Below are 26,030 nucleotides of genomic sequence, written 5' to 3'. Positions count from 1 at the left end.
TACCATAATTATGCAAATGAGTGAATTTTTCAAAAATTTGAAATTACCATAGTATTCTATACACTTTACTTGACATGCATGCAAATTTTCGCGGCGATCGGCGGTGAAACGGCCGAGATCTTAAGGGGGGGTCAAATTGACCCCCCCCCCCCCCCCAGTAAAAACCTGGTCTGAAATAGCCCAGTTAAAATAGGGTTAATAGGGCGTGTCACTACGAGGCATTGCGTCAAATTAATCCCTGGAACCATATACACCCATATTAAAAGGAAATTTATTAATTTTGCGAACTTAACCTCCAGAGTTGAGCTCACCGGACCCACCATTACTCCTCTACAATCCATTGATGTGTATTGCATGTAGTCCAGTCAGGAGGGTCACAAACCCCTCTACATGTACATCCACTGTCACATCTTGATTCTTGAGATGAACTCGGTAGAAGTATCCACATTGTTTTGGAGTTGCATGCTCCTTCTGGTGACTGCTCCCCCCTTCAGCTACTAGTACAGAAAAGTCCAATGGCATCCTTGTACGCAATTCCGACAAGCCGGCTGTTCATGAATAAAATATAAACTATTTTCAAATAGTATACAACTTTAGGAAGTCAAGCTGACATCATCAGTGTATTTCTTCTTCTTTTTCTTCTTGTTCTACTTCTTCTAGTAAGTAATCTTCAAAGAGTTATTCGTTTTATAAAAACATATTGTTCGTTCGACAGGAGTACATTCCTTATTTTCCATGCTTATCAGCCCAACGACAGATCCCAGATAATTATAATAATACATGGTCTTCATGGTCTGAAATGAAATTACTGTATTACCAAACATGCCTTTCATTACTAATATACTACGTTTGCGTAAAAGATCTAATTAAACATTCAGACCATTGTTTTTATGTTTAAAATCACCAATCCAAACGTTGAACTTGGGTTACTGTTGTTAAGAAAATATATTGTGAAAGTGGGATGGGTTGCATGTGGTAAGGATGTGTTGCATGTTAACAATTGCAACAGAAAGTTCTCGCTCTTCTATGGGGCGACTTACTTCAGACACTGTCATCTGGCCTCCGAGCTTTAGACAGCAAGGTCCTTGTCTACCATATCATTGTGAGCTTCTCATTCTACTCTTCATTTGCATGAAATACATTACATGTACAGGCACCTGTTTGTATAGAGACATAAAATAAATTCACTTTTACGGCATGTTCATGAAAGCAATGTGAAGTACTAATTATAAAGTGAACAGCAGGGTAGGGTTCTTGCAGAATTTCTAGAACTCGCAGTAAGGGTGTAATAAATATAAACTTTGAACAATACTGGTATGTAGAAAGGGATTTAGGGTAGCCCGAAATTGGGTCTGGCAATGTTTAATACATTTAGGGTTGACATTATGTTTAGCAATGGATCCAGGATTAAAGTTAAGAATTCATTTTGTGTTACAACATAACCAGTACATAAATGCCAATAGAGCACGTTGTAAAAATCGCTGAATTCTTTTAATTGGTAATACAGTGCTACATGTTTCACAAACTGCAGGCCAGTGTGTTTTTACTTTATAAAATCTATTTTAAATGATACTGTGTTACATACTTTTTTCTCTTCCACTCTACATCATGTTTCTGCTTTCACAATACAGAGGAAGATTTTAAAACTACCATTGATGAGTAAAAGATACATGCAGCTCCACCAGCACCTGGAAAATCAAGTTGTACAACACCTTCTCCTGAGACAATTGCTTCACATAATTTTTCTACACTATTAAACTTCATCCCTAGGCCTAACCCTAAACCTAAACCACCTTAATCACAATTCCAACCCTCAGTCTAACCCTACACCTTTGACAAAATAAAGCCTAGAGTAGTCGTTGCAGGAGCAAATGTTGAGTTACTAAAAATGCCATGACAGACTCATATGCTATGAATTTATCTCTGTTTCTTTCCCTGATTTGTTAAAAAAACATTGTAATATGCATTATGAATTACCAGTCCATTGTGCTTCGCTCATATATTGCCAGGCACAAGAGGCCATCGCTTAGAGGTAAGGGGCAGAACATCAAGACTGGAAGTGGAACCTCAAGGCACCCCATGATCTCTCAACAGCAAGCCCTTCCTCTCCATCTCTGGAACAGAATTATAAAAATATTCAATAAATATTAACCAAATATATAAGAATACACAAAAATTGCATTATTTTTTTTTCTTCAATTGTCTTCAATGTTTACTTTCTTTTTCAGCAAAATATGAAGGTCAATTATTTTCTTTTTGCTTGTCATTCTGTTTGGTGTATAGGACTCCCCCCCCCCCCCCTCCCCCCCCATCCCTTCTTCAAGGCCTTCAAATGTTAATTATAAAAAAATATATATATTGGAAGTTAAAATACACTATAAATAAACACTACAGCAACTTGTTAGTAGACATCTTGTTGCACACATACCATGTAGCCACCCCTGAATCGATACTTCTCATACCAGCCCTTTGCATACCCCTCCAACTTGGCCTTATTTAATGCCCTCACCCATTTAAAAATTTCCTTTTACTTGACTAACTAAACAGGTGAAGTTTTAAAAAGTCCAAGTTAAAAAAAAAAAAAAAAAAAAATTACCTTTTCTTGTTGTGGTCCTTTTTCTCCAGGACATTCTTGTTTCAGGCACATACTCAAAGAAGCAAGCATATGGTAATACACTCTGTATATTTCCTGTAAAAGAGAGGGGGAAAATTTATTCTTAAAATAGCTAGGTTCACATTCAGACTAAGTGACTGAAAACAACAGTCACTGCTACAATGTTTGCAGTCTAAAGACTGAGAGTAGAGACAGAGTCTTGACGTAAACTAAGAGACATAGAGTCAAGACTGCGCCAAAAAAAGATCAATACTCTAGAGTAAATTTAGAAACCACTAGCATGACTAGGCACTAGATTACACTACACTGCAGAGTGCAGTATACTTCTTCTCCTTCTTGAAGATAATCTGCCTCCTATCCTTCAATACCGGTACTGAAGATTCTTGCAGATGCCGTATATTCATGTATATATATATATATTCGGCCTGAGTGGGGTGTGCAGGTAGACTACTACATCAGGTTTCCCCCCTATTCTTATACGAATAGTGCCGTGGGTTCTTAACGTGCAAGGGTAGTGATTATCCTGTACACGGGGTCTCCTTTTAACATCCTATCCGAGACAGATTGTTTTCCATGTAACATAGCCTGCGTCTATGAAACAACAAGGGGAGGGGCACGTTAACACACAACGCTTGCTTCAGTCATCCGCCTGGGTGCGATTCGAACCCAAGATCTTTGGGCCGACAGGCAGACGCTTTACCGACTGAGCCAATTTGCCTCCTAGTCCTCCTACTGTCTACCGACTAGACTCTAGATTATTTACATTTCTATTTTAATTCTAACTTAACTAAAGTCTAGTGAAATCTTTACTCCAGGGAGCTCCGTCACCGAAGCCCTTCGGAGGCTGTAGGCGGAGTTCTCTGAAGCATGTACATGTATAGCATGGAGTTAGTGAAATCTAAACACTGTTTGGGGGTTTGCAGTTTATTGCAGGAGTTGTTGTTTTGGCTGCTTACAGCTTAGCCTGCCCTTGAAATAAAAATGGAATTTTCAATTCTAAATTTATTAAATCCGACAGCCAAGTCCGGATAACAGCAACGAATGACAGTAGATCTACTACTACAGTATACCACTCCAGCAAAGTATAGACTGATATAGACCGAAAGCTTCAGTCTCTGATATCGACGGTTGTTCTGCTGAAATTGCATCTGGCTCATCTGACCGCCTCTATACATAGACTGAAGTACGTCCTATGGTGACTGAGTGGAACAAATGGTTTGGTTCAGCAGGACCGCGATGAATGAGATATGCAACAAGATTTTTACTCTTTACATCCTCATATATTCACTTTGGCTGTAAAATTACATTTGACTATATTAACAAATAAAAAATAACAAAGAAATATCTACTTTGACTTACGATAGCTTGCTCATTTAGATCCTACATTAACAAGTCAACGCAAAGCGTAGCATCCCCTCGCAGGGTACAAATGGCCTATATACATGTACATCAGAACAAGTTAACTCCATTGGACTATACTATTATATTACTATATATGACCTTTCACCTTTCACCTACATACTCGGAAATTAAACTTAGCCTGTATTTTGATATCATGTACCTTCATATCAAATTTCATTAAAATCCGTCAAACATTACCGAAGTTATTGATCGGAATCCAAAATTGTTACGGACGCACGCACGGACGCACGGAAGGGCGGACGGCAGTGTTTCTACATGTATATCCCCTCCGACTTCGTTGCTAGGGGATAATGATTAATCCGAGAAAGTCTTGTAGTCAACACGATTCGTTGTCAGCCACCTGGTTTTTAGATGATGAATATTCATTTTTTCTAGACTAGTACTAGACTAGATCTAGTAGTAGTAGACCTCTAGGTGTCATCAATTGTCACTAGATCTAAGTAAAGTACACATTTTGAGTGAAATCAGCTGAGTTTTGTACAGTGCTGTGTGAAATGTTGAGAATCAATAGCACAGCTTTTAATACACAGCCAGGACGCAGGAGGCGAGTTTGCTCAGTTAGTAAAGCGTCTGCCTGTCGAAGCAAACATGGAGATATAGATCTAGGTCACGTCTACTAGAATAGCGCTTAATACAAATGTCTCTCAGCGCCTTTACTTTAGGCCTAAGCGCTTTACAACAAGTAGAATCTAGAAGGTCTATATAGACCCTAAATATTATTAGATCTACTATCCTTCTTCTTCAAGATAATCTGCCTCCGGCCTCCTTCAATACTGAAGATTCTTCAAGATGCCTGCCCTAGAATCTATACCATTGCCATAGAGTCTATACTTTAGTACTAGGCCTGATTGGGGTGTGCATGTGGACCATTACACTAGGGTCTAGATTTCACTACTTACTAGACCTCTAGCTATAATTTATAGCTACGAATAGTGCAATGAAATGGTTCTTTGCAAGGGTGGTGACTCTCCTGTACACGGGGCCTCCATTTAACGTCCTATCCTGTTTTCCACTTGACATAACCTGCGCCTATGAACAAGGGAAGGGGAACGTTAACACACTTCAGTCATCCGCCTGGGTTCGGGTCGAACCCGGGATCTCCCTTCTTAGATCTAGACTAGACCTATATAAAAATTAAATATTATTTATTATTATTATGCAGCTAGACTATGTGTGTTCAGTAGACAGTAGGCCGTAGGGTCTGTTGCGAAAATGCCCGGGAGTTCTAGGGCGGGCACTACATGCAGCTTCCGCTCTCAGGTCGCGCCTGAAATTGGGCAATTTAATTAGATCCGTCTAACTTAGGCCTACTCATGCACTCGCCCCGGCACACGAGCTCTAACTCTCAGGATCAATCTTTGTTTAACCTCCGGAAAGTATTCAAATATCAAAAAACACATAAATATCACCTTATGAATACGAAATTACGGAATAAATATGACATGTACTTACAGGATTTCTACAGATAACCGTGTCCAGCACCGAAGTTGCCTAGCTGTTAGTGTTACTGTTGTCACAGATAAGGTCGTTGTTAGTTGGATATAGGCGCGCGCTAGAAATAGAGCGAGCGCGACAGCGCAATTAGACTCGTTCGCGAACTATCAATACATATTATTGACTATATAAACTTGTTATTTGTTTTATGAAACGGATTTTTACTTCTATCGCAGATTGAATTCTTAATTAGATGTGTTATAAATAACAAATTTGTTATATTTATTCGATTCTGAGTTCAATGCTGCGGATATATTCGAGTCTCTTAAGACTTCTGGTGCATTTGAGTCTTGAACAAGACTATTCAGTCGCTACCCTTGGTAGGCTGTTCTTAAAGAAAAGATCCGCAATTGTCAATGACTGCTAATTTGTGTCGATCACGTTGTCATTTAAGTTGTAGGCAGTTTTGTTTGTTAAAGTTCTGTTTCAAAGGGAAATAATTATCTTCATAAGCCAATTAAGTCGAATTCAGAAGAATGTTAGATGGTGCAGAGGTACGTACAGCTCAATTAGACTATACTGTGAAACTAAGGTCAGTATATAGCTAGAGAAACACTGATAATGAATATATGATGATGACGATAATAATAATAATAGTAATAATAATGATAATAATAACAACAATAAAAACTTACAATAATGATAATAAACCATATGTTTGAGGCTTAGAGCTTTTATGTCACTGAGTCAATTCAGTTCGCACCATTTGACAGTTTTGGTTACATTATGCTCTCGCCAGATCAGACATTGAATATATATTTTTCAAATTAAAACTTTGTATGTATTTAAAAACAAAATTGAATAGCGGAACTACAATTCATCGCCCCAGATTTAATGCCGCTTGAACACTCATGCTGAGGATCAATTTACAAGAAACATAATAGCATATATACCTCAAAGTTAATTGTGCTGAAAATAAAGTTTATTGAGGGGGTGCATTAAAAGAAAACATATGGAGATAATGAATAATAACATATGCAAGGTAAACCAAAAAAGCCCAAATCTATACCATATAGATGAATACCAAGGTTTGATTGTTCTAAAACGACTGCAGGATTAAATAAATTCCTATTATGCGAATGATTTATTTAACATGAAATGGGTATACATAAACATTGTTAATATCGTGATATCCAATAATCATACAACTTAAATAGTTTCATATTATACACACTAAGCAGTGGCAAGCCCTACACACACAACAGCTCTTACATCTATTTGTCACATATTGCAGCTATAATCTTCTATAGATTTCTTGTGTTAGAATATTCACCACATAATGTGTATAACTTTGTTAGTTTTACACTAAGTATTATGGAAAGACATAAAAACGTATTAGGTTCAACTTTGCATATGAACTGCATAATAAATAAATGGCAGGGGAAAAAATCTGAATTCGTCTAATTGCTACGCAAATTCTACCTTTAATTAAACGTAATTAAACGGCGTGATACACCCATTCCTGCATGTAAAATACACGACGTGTAAATCGATTTCCACACAATCTGTCACGAATGGGATCCATCCTGAATGGAAAAATGTGTATGTACGAAGGTTTACAGTTCGAGATGGTGTTATTGTCCTGTTTAGGTACTTTGTTCAACTTTTTGTCTTGCGCTTTAAATTGATGATTCAAACTTTGTAGAGTGATAGTTCATGCCATTACATATTTTTAGAATCAATTTTTGAAACACGGTTACATTAAAAACATATTTTAAAAATTAATTAACCTAATCTATTTTGAAGAGCGCCCTCGCTTTTATCCTCGTATCGACGTACCTAATAATATTGCACTTTACTTTTATGTCAGCTTTTTTTCTGGTCAATATAGAGGTTTCTTTCAGCTAGATTCCTTTCGTGTGCATTCAACCTTCTTTCAAATTGGTCTTACAACTGATTGGATTCAAATGTTTGTCCCTAAACGGAAAATGTGCCTAAATAGCGCATTGTTCTTAATATGTGTGCCATGTTTTGTCAATGGAGGCTTCTAATTGTAGCCACTAACCCCTTTTAAATATAAGACGGATTATCTACAAACTATATTAAAACCGTGTAACAATTTAGGAAATTTATCAAGGAGAATTACAAAAAATGATTATAGATTATTGAAAATAAAATTTAGCCATGCCCATACATTCAGTAGAATTGCCTTAGTAAGATATATTGAATGTCTTAAATCATAGATGTAATTTTAATTTTAACGGGGCATTGCAGGAAAATGTGAAAAATAGTATTTGACAAAATATTGTGCATCAGTTTATAAAATGTACATTGTATGAGTGATGAGGGGCAGCATTGTAATGAAAAGCTTGACAATTTTGGCCCTAGAATATAGTTTTTTTATTTTGTTGTTACATAAGAGGGTTTTCATGACATGCAGTGAAATCACAGGGTTATATCAATGCCCTTCTAGTTCCCAATTTGCGACATAGAGTAGAGAACACCGATGTGTTTTGAACAGCTATCATGTTTCTGTGGAGATCCAGAATATAATCTAGCTCTGAGCAGATGTTTTACTTTTCTCGGAATCTCACAGCCCTTAGTCCAAATATTTTTACTTTACTTTAGCGGCGCCTACCGGTTTCTCGTAATATGATGGACCAGGACTCCCCTCTCCAAATCTCAACAACCCATTTCACATCAAGTCTCTCTTAATCACACCAAGGCACAGCTGGCAGCCATTATACTTAAAGTATGTGGCGTCTACACTCAGGGCCGGATCCAGCCGGCGAAAAGAGGGGGGGGGGGCAAATCTTGAGAAAACAATTTAGCGCCGACTAAGCCGGCCGGTGAAAAATGAAAAAAACGCGGGGGGGGGGGGGGCTGGGTGTAGAAGCACATTTTTTTTGGGGGGGTACAGTTTTAGAGGAAAAATTTAGCGCCGACTCAGCCGGCTGTGAACAAGCGGGGGGGGGGGGGGGGGTAAGAGCACATATATATTTTTTAAATATATTGGGCCCACTTCGTGAGAAAATATTTAGCAGCGTCATCCAGTCGGTGAATACGCAGGGGGGGGGGGGTGTAATATTTTGTTTTGGTGTGGGCGAAATTTTTTTAAAAAAATTTGGGCGCCGCTTTTGTTTTTTTTTAAAAAAAGGTTAAATTTACGTTATTATCCTATTTTTTTAAACATTTTTTTTTAGACTAGAGGGTGGGGGGAGCAGGGCCGGAAAAATCGCCACGTGGATCCGCGTCTGTCTACACTGACTTAATGGCACAAACGAACAATTCAAAGACATGAAATTGCAAAAGAATAAATCTCATCCAGTTTGAAGTACATGTAGTACAATACTGATAAAATCGTTTATTAAAGATATAATTCTTCTGTCAATATTGTTAGAAGAAACACATTCTTGGTAATAATATAACGTCGGGTATTTAGGGTAGCTGAACAACAACAAATGTAAAAACACATAGATGTTTATACAGGCAAATAAAGTACAAATTGCATTCAGAGAAAGGATCCATCACCAAAGAAAAAAACAAATTATAATAGAACCTACAAATGTACTCGTTATTACACATCTCATGATTGCAATTAATATAAAGATGTCAATACAAGTTGATACTATGAAAGAGAGAAAAGACTAATGCACATGCCTCTCAAAAAAGACATACAAAAGACATAACCTCGCACTCATCAGAGCGAAACTGGAGAACATAGAGCCAAAATAACTACACTACTTTAAGATCCTTTCCTATCCAATCCAACAAGTCTGAAAATTTGAGACAAAAGGCATCATTATGTAATTGCTGAACTAACCCAATTACACATTCCTCTATCGATTGATTTGCTTGAGAGGAATACCTATAGGGGGGGGGGGGGGTATCTGAAATGATATGTGACATCCCATCAAGGAGTGAAAAGAAAAGTAAAGGAATGCAACATGATCGACCCCTCCCACATATGCTCCAACTTGAGATTCCAGTTATCTGTCTAAACAATTAATTCAATTAATAAGAGCAGCAGCCCCCCCCCCCATGACATCAGTGCCCTCTCAGTAACTCAACCCATGCTAAACTATTAACACTACCGATTAATTATCAAAAACCAAGATCATGACAAGATATCAGTTGAAAAGTCTTAAACTGCCTATAGCAGGAATATCAATTATTTAAGTTAAACTTACACTGTACATGCACTATGTATTTTCTGAGAAGACTGTAGGTATTTGTTTAACCTTTTCCCTCATAAAAGATAGAGAGATTATATAAAACTTGCACACCAGAGAATTCGAAAATTTACCAGCAATTACCCTTAGCTTAATTACCTAATGTGATGGGTGTATTTTTGCTACCAAAGAATACATGCCAAAATAAAATCAATATGATTTTAAAGAATTGTATACATTTGAATGTGGGCAATTCAACTAAAATTGACCATGAGCCGAACTCATGAAAATTGGCAATGACTTCAAAAATATATATTTCCTGTAATGACAAATTTAGTACCAAACACAGGAAAAAAGGTATACAAATAGGAAAAAAATCACCCCGTTCTTTTCTTTGAGTAGAATAATAATATTGAAAATTGTTTACGCATGGCTTAATTGGGTTAACATCTAGCAAGAACTTTAGTACCCAAAAAATGCTCCAAAAAGAAATTGTATAGCAATTGTAAATAGTATAGCCTTATATTTAAACAATTATGTTCAGAGTATAAGCTTTTGTTGATACCTAAATAAGACTTATTACTTATTGAGCTCTAAAACTCATACAGTTTTGAATTAAACCGACAATGGGTAATGAAAGAAATGAAATCCCATCGCAAACACAAATAAAAGCAGTCACAAAAAGTCAACACCACCCTCTCCTCAGAAAATACATGCCTATAATTGTGATTTCAAAATTCTGTAATAACCGATACATTGGTTAATTGGTGTGAAAAACCTAAATACAAGCTAAACATAATGAATAAAAAGATTGATTAAAAAGATACTTCATTCTGAGATGACTCTTTTGTAATTAATCAAAATTGTAATAATAATCATAATGCATGTAAGTACTTTAATTGCTGATTTAGAGAGAAGAAGAAAAAGTACATGAGACGGGAGGATAAAATAATGAAGAATGGAAAAGAGAAGAATGAAAAACAATAATATGGTAAGCAAAAATAAATAAATACAAACATGACAAAGATAATTAAAATCACAGTTGGTTGTTAAGGAGTTGTACGATATAGGGAATAATTGAAGTGCGGTGTCTCTCAGTTCTACAATAGGGTATAGTTATGTGTAGAGAGTTTCATAGTTCATGGCAAGAGGTTTGGCGACGAGTTGGCGATAGAACATAATTCGATCTCGTGATGACTTAAACAGTTTGAGAGAAAAGGATTCAAGAAGGGCAAGACGGCAAGAAGTTAGACTCTGGAGAGAAACGAGTGGTCTCATACAACTGTTCTTATCCAAGGATAATACAGCAGACACGTTTCTGCACTTTCTTCAGACTGCAAGATAACTGTTCGGGAAATTGATGTGGACCAAACTGGAGAAGCGTATTCTAGCGAAGATCGGATATATGTCGAGAAGATGTCTGCTAGATCTTCACATGATACTCTGAGATGTCGTAAATGTATAGTCGCTTGCCGGCACTTGATATCATATCAAACACTTGGAAATTCCATTTGAGATCTGACTGTAACTCCCAGAATTGTCGGAGTGGTGCAGTTTTGGATGGCCTTGTGGTCTAGGTGCAGCATTTGAAGGGCTGGTTGGATACACTTGAGGAAAACTTACTTGGATTTGGTTTTGAACTGCTCACGTGAGTAAAATTCCTTGTCCATTACTAGCTAGTACTTCTGTACTTGTCATGTCTAGTATAGTTACACAGAGTCCAGTTTCTCTCCAACTATTCAGTTACATACTGTGCAATGCAGTGAATGCTCCTGATGGTAAAATGTATCTAAATCACTGACTGTTCTTGCCCCTTTTAATTCTCCCGCAAGATGTCTGAAATGACCATGGTTATTTCAAGATCGCATGTCTTTTCAACTGGAGTTCACCATTCTTTGGGATGTGCTGTTTTGTTTTGGGGAAACCAGGTGAATATTGCTCCACTGATAACTTTGGTCGAGCCATTTGATGCAGTGTTGAAGTTGTTCCTTTGCTAGTAGCTCTATCAAATAAAAGAAACAAAAGAGAACAACAAAATTCATTAAATTTTGATAAAAAGTGAAGGAATAATGTAATAACGGATGCTGAGCTTGAGCAAAGCTGCAAAGGAGATAAAAAAGGGACACCAATCAGACTACTGTAAGATAATTTTTCATTTCAACACTTCGACACAAATTTCCTTACGTGCTTGAGGCTCTTTTTTGTTTCCTTTGCAGGACTTTATCTGTTTCAGAGTATTGCAGACTGCTGGCCTCAACTTATCTTCACATTACTGATTTTTTTTTAAATAAATAGTGTATAATATAGGCTTAAACACTATCATTTTATTCTTGAATAAATACCCTTTTTACTTTGTACAGATTAATGTGGCACATTTAAACATTAATTTGAATATCATAAGTAGGTGTTTCTTCTAAATGATCCAACAGATACAATACTAATTGGTAAAGATCGAAAATTACATATCTTGAAAACAGTCCAACATGAAGAAAACTGCACGTTCTCGCAAAACAGTTTATGTTATGCCTCAACAATAACGTTTGCTGTAAAAAGTGTGTGACTATTTCAACACTCTATGCTAGTGGGAGGCGGGTCCGCCAAAACATATATCTTGAGATCAAAGTATCATTAGATTAAATTTTCATTCCTGGATTTTGTACAGTTTGGGGTTTCAGAGATTAAACAATAGAAAATAAAATCCCTCCATTGTGTAAATTCTATAACGTTATCTGTATTAAACAATGTGAGAGTTTTTTCTATTGGCATAAAGAGAAATCCTTATGTGACCTTTGACCTACTTACCCCAAAATATAATCAGATTGTCTTCCTAAAGTGATACATACATGTACTATTAGCAGGTTTGAAGTTCATACCTCAAATGATTACTAAGATATCGCAATTACAAGGCTTAAAACGCATTCATTAAAAAAAAAAGTGGCAACAACCAAAGGAAATTGGAAATGCCCTTTAGGCTCCCTGCACCAAAAGCAGGCATGGTGTTAGGACTTGTATGTGACAGAAGTAATTGTGAGGCAAAAGAAGCTGTGAAGGTGGAAGGATAGCGAGGATATCGTACATGATCAAGAATGTCAAATGCAATCAGATCTATAAACGAAACTTAAAACAGAATTGGGTGTACAGAATCATGCTACTTGTATGACATCAAAGTATGCCCCCCCCCCCCATGCCCCATGCTAAAACAAAATTCACTCAAATGTGAAGATGCAAGGAAATTTATAAAATTGACTTAATCTCTGGGAAAATCACAAATGATGGGAACACTGGATGTAGCATTAGGTGTATAGGATCATGCTACTTGTATAGCATCAACGTATGACCCCCGCCCATGATGATTATACGACTGAGAGTGCGTCAACCATGATCACTGCTGTTAATGAGACAGCCCCACACCCATTGCTGCTTCGATGTACTTACCCCAATATGTAATTTCTTTCATAGCAGGTAATTAGCAGGCAAGTGGTTGTGTCTTAGGGTTGAATAACAGCTTCAATTGAGGCAAAGTGTCCCCAGTGCTGTCAGCTGCACCATAATCAGGCACGGTGTTTGATAGGACTTGTTACAGAGGTAATTGTGAGGCAAAAGAAGCTGCGAAGGTGGATGGATAGCAAGGATCTCCTACATCTTCAAGCATGTTTGGTTTCTGTTCATAATAGATGCAATATTAACATGAAATTACACTAATTTTATGACAGCTAGCATTCAAATCAATGTGAAGATGTAATCAAATTTATAAACGTAACTTAAAACAGAATTGGGTGTACAGAATCATGCTACTTGTATGACATCAAAGTATGACCACCCCCCCCCCCCCCCCCATGCCCCATGCTAAAAGAAAATTCACTCAAATGTGAAGATGCAAGGAAATTTATAAAATTGACTTAATCTCTGGGACAATCACAAATGATGGGAACACTGGATGTAGCATTAGGTGTATAGGATCATGCTACTTGTATAGCATCAACGTATGACCCCCGCCCATGATGATTATACGACTGAGAGTACGTCAACCATGATCACTGCTGTTAGTGAGACAGCCCCACATCCATTGCTGCTTCGATGTACTTACCACAATATGTAATTTCTTTCATAGCAGGTAATTAACAGGCAAGTGGTTGTGTCTAAGGGTTGAATAACAGCTTCAATTGAGGCAAAGTGTCCCCAGTGCTGTCAGCTGCACCATAATCAGGCACGGTGTTTGATAGGGCTTGTGACAGAGGTAATTGTGAGGCAAAAGAAGCTGCGAAGGTGGATGGATAGCGAGGATCTTCTACATCTTCAAGCATGTTAGGTTTTCTGTTTGTATTAAAAAGATGCAATATGAAAATAAAATTAAAAAATTGCTCAAACGGCATTCGATCACTCCAATTTGAAGATGCAAGCAAATTTATAAAATTGACTTAAATAATGTTTGGAAAAATCACAAATGATAGGAACCACTGGATGCTGAATTGGGTGTATAGGACCACCCTACTTGTATGGTGCAAAGTATAACCCCCCCCCCCCCTTATGGCTTATATTCATGACTGAGAGGTCAACCTTGATCACTGCTGTCAGTGTAAGGGTTGAATAACAGCTTCAATTGAGGCTTAGGGGGGGGGGGGGGCTAAGTTTTCAGAGGGGGGGGGGGTAAAATGTCCTTTTGCGGTAATTGTCAGGGGTGATTGTCCGGGCGGGGGGGTAATAGTCTATAGAACCCTATAACAACACGTACTACACCGATGCAGAATTAGGTGCATAGGATCATTACCCCCCCCCCCCCCCCCCTCCCTCCACTATAAATAGCTTTCCCTGAATTGTTCAAGTCAGTGCTTATTGTGTACTACTGTATATGCCCTTTGCTTGTTCGTATTGTTAGATTACAAGAGTAATTACCAAAACAATAACATTTTTTTCTTCAAAAATAGAGTTCGGCCAGTGTATGATCCTAAGAAACAATTTTACCAAAAAAAAATTACATTGATAACTCATTTCAATGAAAACATATAAAATCTGATTGATTAAAATATAATGAAATTATAACATAAAGAACAATTAATATACTCCCATCTACAAAATATTCAGTGAAAAATCCTGGTTATTATGTGTTAATGGCCAATAACATGCTGTCTGCTCCATAATGCATCATCATTCCATTTTGCCATTTAATGGTCCCAAATACAAAAATAGATATTTTTTTTTTTTTTTTCAAATCTTGTGATGTGTATTTCTAACAATGAGTTATTCCTATCATTCTCTATCTTTATGAAAAAGAAAAATAATAATTGCAAATTACAATTATGGATGTGGCTCTTTTACTTGTCCTTGCATGGCCCTAGCTTGACTTCCTGCAGGGTACTTTGTGCCAAGTTATTTCTCTAAGAGTGGAATTGATGTGAGGAATATTGCCATTTTCAGTAGGGGCACTGGTCTGAGAATGAAGATTGTCCGCATAAACAAGAATATCCTGGTAAACGCGGACAAGTCTCGACCTAAACAAATAAGGATAGTCTGCAATTTTCACAGATGTTTTTTCTTCTTCGGTGCTCTGCGGGTACAGGGTTCCTGATCCACGTGCTGGCAATTAATGCGAAAAAACGGATTCCGCGTAATAAAATACCCCCAGTTCACCGTCTACATTCTATGGGTTGTCCGTCTTCCCTAGGATTTATTGTTCATAAAAGTGAAAGTCTCTGCGTAAGTGTAAAATGCATTATGGAGCATCATCGCGGAATTCGTTTTTCGCATCACCAACGCGCGGATCAGGAATCCGGATCCTTCACAAAAATGTGGATGATCCTTATTTTTCTGGATGCGAATGGTCTGCGTTTACGAGGGTATTGTCGTTTATGCGGACGATGCTTATTCACGTACCAGCACCCCTACTGATTTTGTGAATAAACCATTGTTGTTGTTTTTTATCGTGTAGGCCTATATAATCTACAGACATGTGCAAGCATTGCGCACAATGAACCGTTAGGCTATACTGTGCAGAGTCCTTGAATGAGTGGTGGAATATTTCACAAGCATGTCAAGAATTTGTAGACAATATGGTCATCTTGACTATAAAATAATTATTTAAAATGAAATACCTACATAGTACATTGGCTATATAGCGCCAAACATGCCAAATGAGGAGAGTGAGCAGCACAAATAGCCGCAGTATTATCAAGGTTTGCCCAAAATTTCATTGAATTTTCTGTTGATCTCGACAGAGTCTATCATAAAGTCTATCGATGCGCAAACGCTAGTGAAACAAAGTGCAATGGAATAAAATCAAGCTTTCAAGGGGCATTTTTTGCAGTTTTTCAACGCGATTTTGAGCTGTGACTGTGAGTGTGAATCAGATGAAATTAAATAAGAGAACTGATTTTTTAAGGTTATTTAAACTGCAGTATGATTTTGAAGCATCATAATGATTTAGATCTATATTCAATATTCAATTGAACAATAATTTACATTTTCTCCTATTTATAATTTAGTAGGCCTAGACACCTAGATCTAGATCTAGGCTACCGGTATTTGTTTTGTAGACCTAGAAATCTACATGTGTGGAAAAGTACTCTAATAATAGGAAATCCAATGAGTTTTATGACGTCGATACCGGTTAATTAATGGCTAGACCTTATGCATTGAAATTATAGGAGTGTGAAGTGGAATTTGGTATGCTCAAGTTGGATGAATTTTGATTGTACAACACTTTTTCGTAGAAAAATTGCCAACACACACACACAAATAACGATAGAATCACACACAGAAAAGTTTATATTTGGGACTAGATCTAGATAGGTCTCATGAAATACAAAGGCAAATGGTTTTCAAACAATATTAGTCCTTATAATTAGACTCTATCGATTATTCCTCTGACTAAGATGAATATCTAGATCTATATATTTAAAACTTACGGTATACATTGTAGATATTTTTGGAGTGAAGACAAGGAACCACCAGCAGGGCAAGGCTAGCTGCGCCGACCAGCTGAAACTGTATCTGATGCTAGCCGCAGGTAGGTATGCGAGCTCTGCGGGCCTAGCGGGGACGCCGGCGGTCGACGCCAGTCCTGGGCGTACTGCAGAGAGCTAGCCTTGCCGGGTCGCGCTAGCTAGCGTATAGCCCTGCCAGCTAGGCCGGACCCATGGGGAGCGTCGGGGTTTTAATGCCCCCTTTTCCTTCCAAAAAAAGCCAAGAATTTTCAAATAAATGTTCAGTTTACGCATTCAGAAATGCCTCAGAATGTACCATAAAGCATCTTATAGTTCAATTTTTTTCCGGGGCCCTTTGGCCCCGGACCCCACGCCGATTTAACACTTCATGCCCCTCCTTTAAAAAAAAACTCTTGGATCCGCCACTACAGCGGGTCGAGCATGCATGGATGTATTTCGCATAGGCTGCACTCCCTGATAATACGCACGCGTATTCCGCACAAGCATTCCCAGCAACTTACTGTTACAGAATATAATCTAAAGGCGACGATCTACAGAAGCTGAGTAGCGCGCGCGCGCTGGAAGACTAGTTTTATCGGTAAAGGTCATCAATATACTCTAGGAGACAATATAGTTCCGGTACCTTACTATTGCAACTATATCACCTAGGTTATCAGATTATATTCTGCTCTGATATTAACCGACCACATTGGGTAATCCGCTACGGTACTTTGCTGACTCGATTATTGGTATCAGGTGATATCTTTTGTTTAAATTAAATTTTGCCGATCACATAATCCCTCCCCATTACAGCTACAAACAACAGATACTTGTCTACTATTTACCCTGTGCCAAGTATTAAGGTAATTATCGTTGACTAAACTCTTCCATAGAACATAGACCTCTCTACTATCCTCATAGTTGTGGATGCTGACTAGATGCGCCCCAAGTCTTTCGCATGCATGGCGTGCATCGTGCCAATCGACCTCGTTTGAGTTGTAATGGTAGCACCGGTTACCGACTTGCATGAACCTCTCTGGACAGCATCCTTGGGACAGGCATGCGATGGCGGCAAGGAGAAACAGGCTAATGGTGAAGTTTGAACTCATGTTGCAAACCTGTGTGTGTGTGAGAGAGAGAGAGAGAGAGAGAGAGAAAGGGGAGAGAAACATCGAAAGTTCTTAAAGACACACCTCTACAGATGGCAGATATATATCAATTTTGTTTTCCTTATCAAGTTGTTGTACATGTTTTTTGGTATTCGAAGGGCTTTGAGCAATATCTGGTATTCGAATTTTGTGCTAAAAGAGTATTTATGTTACTTTAAAGGCATCGTTTAACAATTTTCAATTTGAGATGCATGGCTAAAACGCGTTGTTAGTGTCTGTTATATGGTATAATAACTGAAATGATTATGGAGTGCCCCCAAAAAGTTAAAATCTGTGAGTGACCGGGTTTTCCATACTCATTTTTCCAAATAGACTGTAATTTTATAAAATTCGTTAGGAAAACGAAATTTTAAATTTTGATTTCCAATCATAAATATCTTGATAATCACACAAGCGATAGGATTGTAAAAGTCATTGGGTTCCTGTTTGACTGTTGGCAAGATCAACTTCCCCCGTATTTTCACAAAGTAGGCCTACGTGGGTAATATTTCCTGTTATGTTCAACTCTCATGATCTTTCTTTCCTCATCTAAGGGAAGAGGTGAGACAAAGACAGAGAAGAAACGGAAGAGGTAGGAATGACAAAGCGCGGAAAGGGAAGAGGTGAGAATGAGAAATATAAGAAAGGGTCTACTCAGTCAAGGATAATATTGTTTCAAAAATAGAATAGAGTTCTAAAACGAGAAAGTGCGGAGCTTTGGGTTTAAGTCATTACAAGTTGAAATCCATTCATCTACTCCTGTAACATATGTAATGTGGACTTATAGCTGAAAGTGTGATGGGAACACAAAGATTATCCCTTGTTAAGTAGTTTGATACGTATTGAATGACGAATTAGTTCTATTAAACATAGTATCAACAAATGAAGAGCTTGATTGCATAAAGAGCTAAATCCATGTTTTTATCAAAAATGAGTTTTTTGTCTTAAAATAATGATTTCCTTAATAGGAACAAAATGCACTATAAAACATTCTACAATTTTACGAGGAAGTATGACAATTGTTAGGCACATATTATGCTTCATTCCAAAAGGAGCTATATCCACTTTGTTTGTTTGTTTGTTTGTTTTATTTCCGAAAATCATCATAAAAAACAATAACACAATATAACAAAATCAAAGACTTATATAACAATGATAGAATGATAAAACGGTTGGATAGTCCATTTCTGAGCCATTAACCTAATGGCTCTGTTCTTCCATGGAGTCCAAAATAATGGAGTTTGATACGTATTGAATGACGAATTTGTATAGATCTGAGTAAGTCACCTATTTTTATTTTTCCACTTTCCCTTTAGCCATGTACATTCATGTTGTTATATATGTTAAAGGTGTCGCCCTGGACCAATAATATTTGAAAAAACAATCCTCCAGTTATTTCTCATTTTTATAAAAATATTTTTTTTTTTTGGATTTAGCTCATTTTTGAAAGAAACATGAATTTCGCTCCTTCTGGAAAGAATTGTGATATGTTGTTTACTTTCTGTTCAAAGGTTTTTTTAGTTGTGATTTCACTATTATTATTTAAAAGGAAAGGTTTGCTAGAAAATTGCTAGTTATTGTATAAATCATTTTTTAACAGTAAATTATTATACATCCTCGAAAAGGGTGTAAACCCAAATTATGTAGTATCATTTTTGTGCGGAATGTGTTCACGCTTGGATGAACAGGAGGCATTGTTTGCGAGAGTGCAAAAATCGACTTGCACCAAAGTTGCTTAAGTGATGTTTGAAAAAAAAGGGGGATTTGGGTATTAATTCGGTCATTGCAGATCCAAATAACATCCGTAACAACATTAATAATGCCACACACATCAAATATCGAATATCAAATATTATCGAACATTTGTGCGCGCGTGTGTGTGTGTGTGTGTGTGACTTTGCTTCTGCAAAAAGCATATGCAGTGATCTTATTTGGTACATTCAATTTATTTTCTCACTTTAATCCCAACATATCCATGTACTGTAGGCATCACTTTGGCACTCTCGCAAACAATGCCTCCTGTTCATCCAAGCGTGAACACATACCTAAAAAAAAAAACGATACCAACTGATTTGGAATAAAACGTTCTTTTCTGAGATGTATAATAGTTTACTGTTCATAGACGATTTTTTAGATAATAAGCAATTTTCTAGATGTAAACTTGTTTTGCCTCACACGGTATAACATCACGAAGGAACATGGCTAAAGGGAAAGTGAACAAAATAAAAAGGCGATTTACTCAGAAGTACCCTACGTGGATTTAGCTCCTTTTTGTATGAAACTCTTCAAATACTGAAGGAATCCCTGTTGTGATAATTAAACACGGATTCTGATATATTTGGTAATAGTTCAAACTCTGGGGGAAATGTTAATATGACAAATAGTGGTAGACTGGAATTACGAAAGTCACTCGTTCGTATTAGTCGTATTGCACGTGTTTGTAAAATATATAGTTTATCAATATAGATTGGTGGCTATAACATATCTGAGTTTGGATAAAACACCCATATATTAGCAATTTCCCGTCAATGACATTTTCATGATATGTGCCATATGCATGATTTTTCCCCTGTTCTCTTTATGTGTATTTCTTTATTCCTTTTTTTTCAGCCACCAAAAGGGTGGGGGCACGGGCTGTCCGTGCTCCTGTCTGGATCCGCTCCAGAATTGATTGCACGGATAATGAATAAGAATGGACGGATTTTTAATTTGAAAGCTGATTTAACGCTGCGAGTTTGCACACATTCGAATGCTTAGAATATGAACTATTAAAACAAAAAAATTGCAACTGGCCGCAAAAACCTATATTTCAAAGAAAGTAAAGTGATAGTTTAGGTAATCAAACAAAAATATGCTAAATGAATTTGCAACAAATATTGTATATACATATAAAGATGTTTTTTTTAAATTTGGGAAACTCCATTGTTCGCGAAAGATACTCTTTCAAACAAAGTAAGCCGATCGTTGAGGTAGTCGAAAAGAAATATTTCTAATGTATATACTTACAAACATATTTTATTAATTTCAACTCTGAGACAAAGCCAGAAAGTACACCAAAATACAATAGAATACAATGTTGGCACTAACCTAATGCTCTCTTCTAAAGCATTTGTATATCAACGCACACAATCATATATCATATTGATGAAGTTCAGATATAAATAACAATATATTATGAGGACATATGAATGATTTATTGGTTGCGAAGAAACTAAACATAGGGGAAAAACGACCACTCAACCAACATACAAATACAAACAAACCCAAACAAACAAATGAAGTGAAAAACTAATTTTGGGCTAGGTTTTTAGAGCAAACAATCATGCACATTTTATTTCATTTTCTTTTAAGATTTTTGTCTACTTTTTAGAAAATATTCATGGTGAAAACCTATTTTTTAGCTATTTTCTTGTTCTTTAAAATAAAATAGCCCGAAAATATTTGTCATTGTCCAACTTACCTAGTGAAATTACCACTGAATTAAAAAGAAAAGAATGCAGAAAAATCTTCAAGCTACTTCTGAATGGAAGAATTCGAATGACTGCATGGGATCCACCCTGATTTGCTCGGTAAATGAATCGATGTCAACATTCTGAACGTATATATGAAAATCGCTTCCTCTCGAAGCGCGTTGTGCAGATTGTGCTGTACTTCGGTGACGTGGCACTTTACGGTACGTATCGAACGAAAGTATATCCTCGAGGGCTTTGCTTTATAAACCATGTTACATGTGTATAACAAATGCGTTTTGTTATGACAATTGTACTGTGAGCCAATCAAATGCGACGATTTTAGTAGCTTATAACAGTTATCATAACTTGCTATTGTTAACAAACTCTTATGAAACAGAGCCCTGTAAACATTACACAATTATGCAGGTATTTGAGGAGCGATTTTTTTTTCTTCATTTACTTATTAATTTATTTGTTTTTTTGTTGGAGAGGGGGAGCCCGCCCCCCCCCCCCACTCCGGGGTCGGAATGACCGCATGCCTGTAACCAACATATCCGGTTAAGGGGTATTTTTCGTGCGACAAAGTCCGGCCCGAGAATTGTAAACAAAAAGGGGTGAATTTGACTTTTAACCCGGATATTTCTTTAAAAAGGATTTTTTTTTTCTCTCTCATCTCTTTGGACTCCTGAAAAAATATTCCAAATTTAGGGGGATATATTGAGCATTTTCCCGTATTTAGGGGGGCTTCCGAGGCAGGAAAAGCCCGCGAAAGGGGAGTTCGGAAATGTTGGCAGTCCTCAGATAGGGGGTGCTTTCAAAAAGAGGGAATGAGCATACGCGTACCCTAAATAACACTGAGTGGGGGGGGGGGGTCGGAGGGCTTTTATATATGCTCTTTATCCACTCTAGCAAACCTGCTGCTTTACTTTCTACTATTATGTCAAGAAATATATATTCATACATTTTTTATTTAATGTTGATGAAACACAAACATCACGTGAAAGCATTCAATAAGTATTTCGGACATGCAGTGTATTGTGAAAAAAGGGATACCAAAAAAAAAAAAAAAAGCCCCCCAATAAACAGAACACTAAAAAGTAACCTCTTTTGGGAGTGTATTTTAAGTGATTTTAAAGTATAGCGCCTTTTGAACTAGATTTAAACGTTATCGACACGTGCCTTCATTTAAAAAAAAAAAAGGTATTCCTGTTCACGATTTCATCTAACCTAAAAACCACCAGTCTATCACGCGACTGGAGTAACGTGATTCCATTTACCTCTGTAAATCAAGTGGTTATGACCAAATAACCACTTGACCAAGCAACGAGTTTTTTGTCCGTTAACCGATGGTGGCGATAAATACGTAATTATTTGGTCTTGTAAGCACCTTTATCGATTGGTTTCACAGGTTATCCAAGGTTGATGGTAATAATCACGTTACTTACACCGGCTAATCGTCTTATTGTTCTGTCCGTGAATCTCTGGTTATATTAAATTAGTAATTCGGAGGTGTCTTACACACCTCTTTAAATGGTTTCAAAGTTACCATAAATTTCTTGGTTATGATCACGTGGCTCAAGCTGATCACTAATCTAAGCTGTGAATCCGTGATATGTAGGTGTGAAAAATTAGTAATTATTAGGTGTCTTAAAACATCTATTTAAATGGTAGTCAAACTTGCCAGCAGTTCCGTGGTGATGATCTCGTGACTCAAACGGAATACTAATCTAAGCTGGGCATACGTGACTTTTAGGTGTGAAAAATTAATAATTATTAGGTGTCTTAAAACACATATTTAAATGGTAGTCAAAGTTGCCAGCAGTTCCGCGGTGATGATCTCGTGACTTAAACGGAATATTAATCTAAGCTGGGCATACGTGACTTTTAGGTGTGAATAATTAGTCATGACTAGGTGTCTTAAAACACCTATTTAAATGGTAGTCAACGTTGCCAGCAGTTCCGCGGTGATGATCTCGTGAATCAAACGGATTATTTATATAAGCTGGGTATTCCGTGTTTTCCAGGTGTGAAAATTAGTTATTCTTTGGTGTCTTGATGTTTTCACAGTTACCATTTAAGTTACGTGGTGATAATACCGTGACTGTTGGCATATTTCTATGTTCACCAGTTGATAACTGACAGTTGGCATATTTTCATTGCACCCGTTCATAACTGGAGTGTGCATACTTCCAGTTGCACCGGTTGATGACTGAGTGTTAGCATATTTCGAGTTGAACCAGCTGAAACCAATTAATTTGCATATTGAATATGGGGTGCGTGCAGATCTATGTTTTTTAAACAATTTATCTGAATTTACAGCATATTTCTTAATTACTGATGATTTAGTTATATGCAATTCATTTCGAAAATACTACAAATATAAATTACCAGTTATTAGGACATTTCGCTACTCCGTTTAAATTACATTTAGTTAAACATGAATAAGGGAAACATTAACTATGAACTAAAATAATTTCAATAAAGTACAAGTATACGAAATTGTTTCGATTAATTCAATTATGTAAAGTCTACTTATTACCAATGCCTTTACATTGGAAACACAGACGTAACAGTATTGAAGTATTGTTGCTGTTCAACTGGTTGGAAGTTAACCAAATGGTTCTAATGGCTCAGCTAGACCAGTTGAAGTATAACTGGCCTGGATCAACTGGATCATTAAGCCCATTTCAATTTCCAGGGTTACCAGTTGGCATTAAATGGTTCATCAACTGGACCAGTTGCAACTAGCTTTCTCTTCTGGGATGTTTGCACCCACCCCCTTCCCCCAACCCCCTCTTACCCCAAACTGCTACCGGCGCGCCTGGATCCAAGATCCAAGACACGATGTTCAGAAACGGGATGATTATTATTGTGAGAAGAAATACAACATGGATACATTGTTTGCCATTTTCTCAACATTTATTCCACTGGGGATAGAATTTCCCCCTTTCAAACCGTCCAACAATTAATGTCACAATCAAATAACAGAAATGCAATGAAATTAAAAAGGGGCGATATCTGTACCCGCACTATTGTACAGGGAAGAGGGGAGATCGATCGAGGCTAAATAAAAACGAGATACTAAGTAGGGGAACCCGGGTCACGTGACCAGCCGGGAGGAAGAGATCCAACCGAAGTCCCAGTTTCCTGAGATACGGATTCCCCTAAACAACCTCTCCTACTGAGAGCCCCTCCTTGCCATTGGGCAAACCGCTCTCCCCTGTTATGAACAACAATTAACATAAATATCAATAGCAATAAGCAACCTTGACAATTTTCAACCCCAAACATACATATAATAATTTCATAGCAGGATGAGTTATGATAAGCTTCGATACATCTATCTGGGCACTTATATCTACGTCTGTCCTATAATCTCACATATTATTTCGTCTGTCATCCCTCTTGACTCCCAATACACACAAATAACACAATAATACACTTCAATTATTGTGGAATAGCCTGACAACGACTACTGAGAGCCGACCGTTCATTCAGTATGAATGTTTAACAAACATTTCTTCTCGTTTCCTTCACTGCATGGAAACCGTTTCCTTCACTGGAAACCGGACCTATCATGGTCCAGGATAAAAAACCAGAGATAAAACTCAACGAGCATAAAAACTCTGGAAAACCTTATTCAAACACAGTCATATAACACTACATGACACAACGCACTTTTATTGTAAATAAAAGATGTCTCGTTGAAAGTTCAAGCTAGAATGATTCAATTACACACTAATTCATGCCACGCCCTGGTCTCCGTGGCAGAATTAGCTCGCACACCTGTACGAGCTGCCTATGCAAATTTTATTCCATCGGGGCACAGCCCCGGACCCAACATAAGTATGCATTCATTAACGATACAAACAACATTTGTCTGCTATACAATCGTACCGCAGACAAATAATACTAATTACAGCGTCCAAGAAGGCTCTACGAGCCACAACCCTTCAGCATATTTTCAAAATAAAGAATGCCAAAACCGAATTTTCAGATGAATCTTCAATCCAAACCACCCAACCAAGACTTTGTTTCAATTAAGAATACAAGCCCATCCGGTCAACCATTAAACTAATTATTACTAGCCCAGCTGCCAACCATTCATTCATTAATAGTCTACCGGCCTAACCAACCAGCCATTTATTGGAACATCACTAGCCCAACCAACCAACCAACCAGACTTTGTTCCAATTAAGAATACAAGCCCATCCAGCCAACTTTAAAACGAATCATTATACTAGCCCAGCCAACCATTCATTAATAGCTTACTGGCCCAACCAACCAGCCATTTATTGGAACATCACTAGCCCAACCAACCAAACTTTGTTCCAATTAAGAATACAAGCCCATCCAGCCATCTTTAAAACGAATCATTATACTAGCCCAGCCAACCATTCATTCATTAATAGCTACTGGCCCAACCAATTCCAATTAAGAATACAAGCCCATCCAGCCAACTTTAAAACGAATCATTATACTAGCCCAGCCAACCATTCATTCATTAATAGCTTACTGGCCCAACCAACCAGCCATTTATTGGAACATCACTAGCCCAACCAACCAACCAAAACTTTGTTCCAATTAAGAATACAAGCCCATCCAGCCAACCATAACACGAATTATTACAAGCCCAGCCAACCATCCATTCATTAAAAGCATACTAGCCCAACCAACCAACCATTTATTTAAAATGCGTCCAAGAAGGCTCTACGAGCCACAACACTTACTGGCCCAACCAATTCCAAATAAGAATACGAGCCCATCCAGCCAACTTTAAAACGAATCATTATACTAGCCCAGCCAACCATTCATTCATTAATAGCTTACTGGCCCAACCAACCAGCCATTTATCGGAACATCACTAG

At 37.4% G+C, this 26,030-nt stretch overlaps 2 long non-coding RNA genes across 3 annotated transcripts; both read right to left on the bottom strand.

Annotated features, from left to right (window-relative positions):
* Positions 1-201: 201 nt before the first annotated feature.
* LOC115927335 lies at positions 202-5,567 on the bottom strand. Of its 2 annotated transcripts, XR_004065572.1 has the most exons (5): positions 5,489-5,567; positions 2,597-2,689; positions 1,978-2,114; positions 1,041-1,157; positions 202-548 (listed from the first exon to the last, which is right to left on the bottom strand). It is a non-coding gene; the product is annotated as an uncharacterized LOC115927335 (long non-coding RNA). The 2 variants fall into 2 exon arrangements; XR_004065571.1 differs by lacking the exon at positions 202-548 and having other exon boundaries at positions 658-1,157.
* Positions 5,568-8,773: 3,206 nt separating this feature from the next.
* On the bottom strand, positions 8,774-16,733 carry LOC105440424. Its single transcript, XR_004065570.1, has 4 exons — positions 16,545-16,733; positions 13,730-13,956; positions 13,078-13,303; positions 8,774-11,644 (listed from the first exon to the last, which is right to left on the bottom strand). It is a non-coding gene; the product is annotated as an uncharacterized LOC105440424 (long non-coding RNA).
* Between the last annotated feature and the right edge of the window lie 9,297 nt (positions 16,734-26,030).

This window comes from Strongylocentrotus purpuratus, unplaced genomic scaffold, assembly GCF_000002235.5.
Source record: "Strongylocentrotus purpuratus isolate Spur 01 unplaced genomic scaffold, Spur_5.0 spur5_scaffold_20, whole genome shotgun sequence".
NCBI lineage: Eukaryota > Metazoa > Echinodermata > Echinoidea > Camarodonta > Strongylocentrotidae > Strongylocentrotus > Strongylocentrotus purpuratus.
Note: the sequence above shows the minus strand (reverse complement) of the source record. Positions and strands in the feature narration are given on the sequence as shown.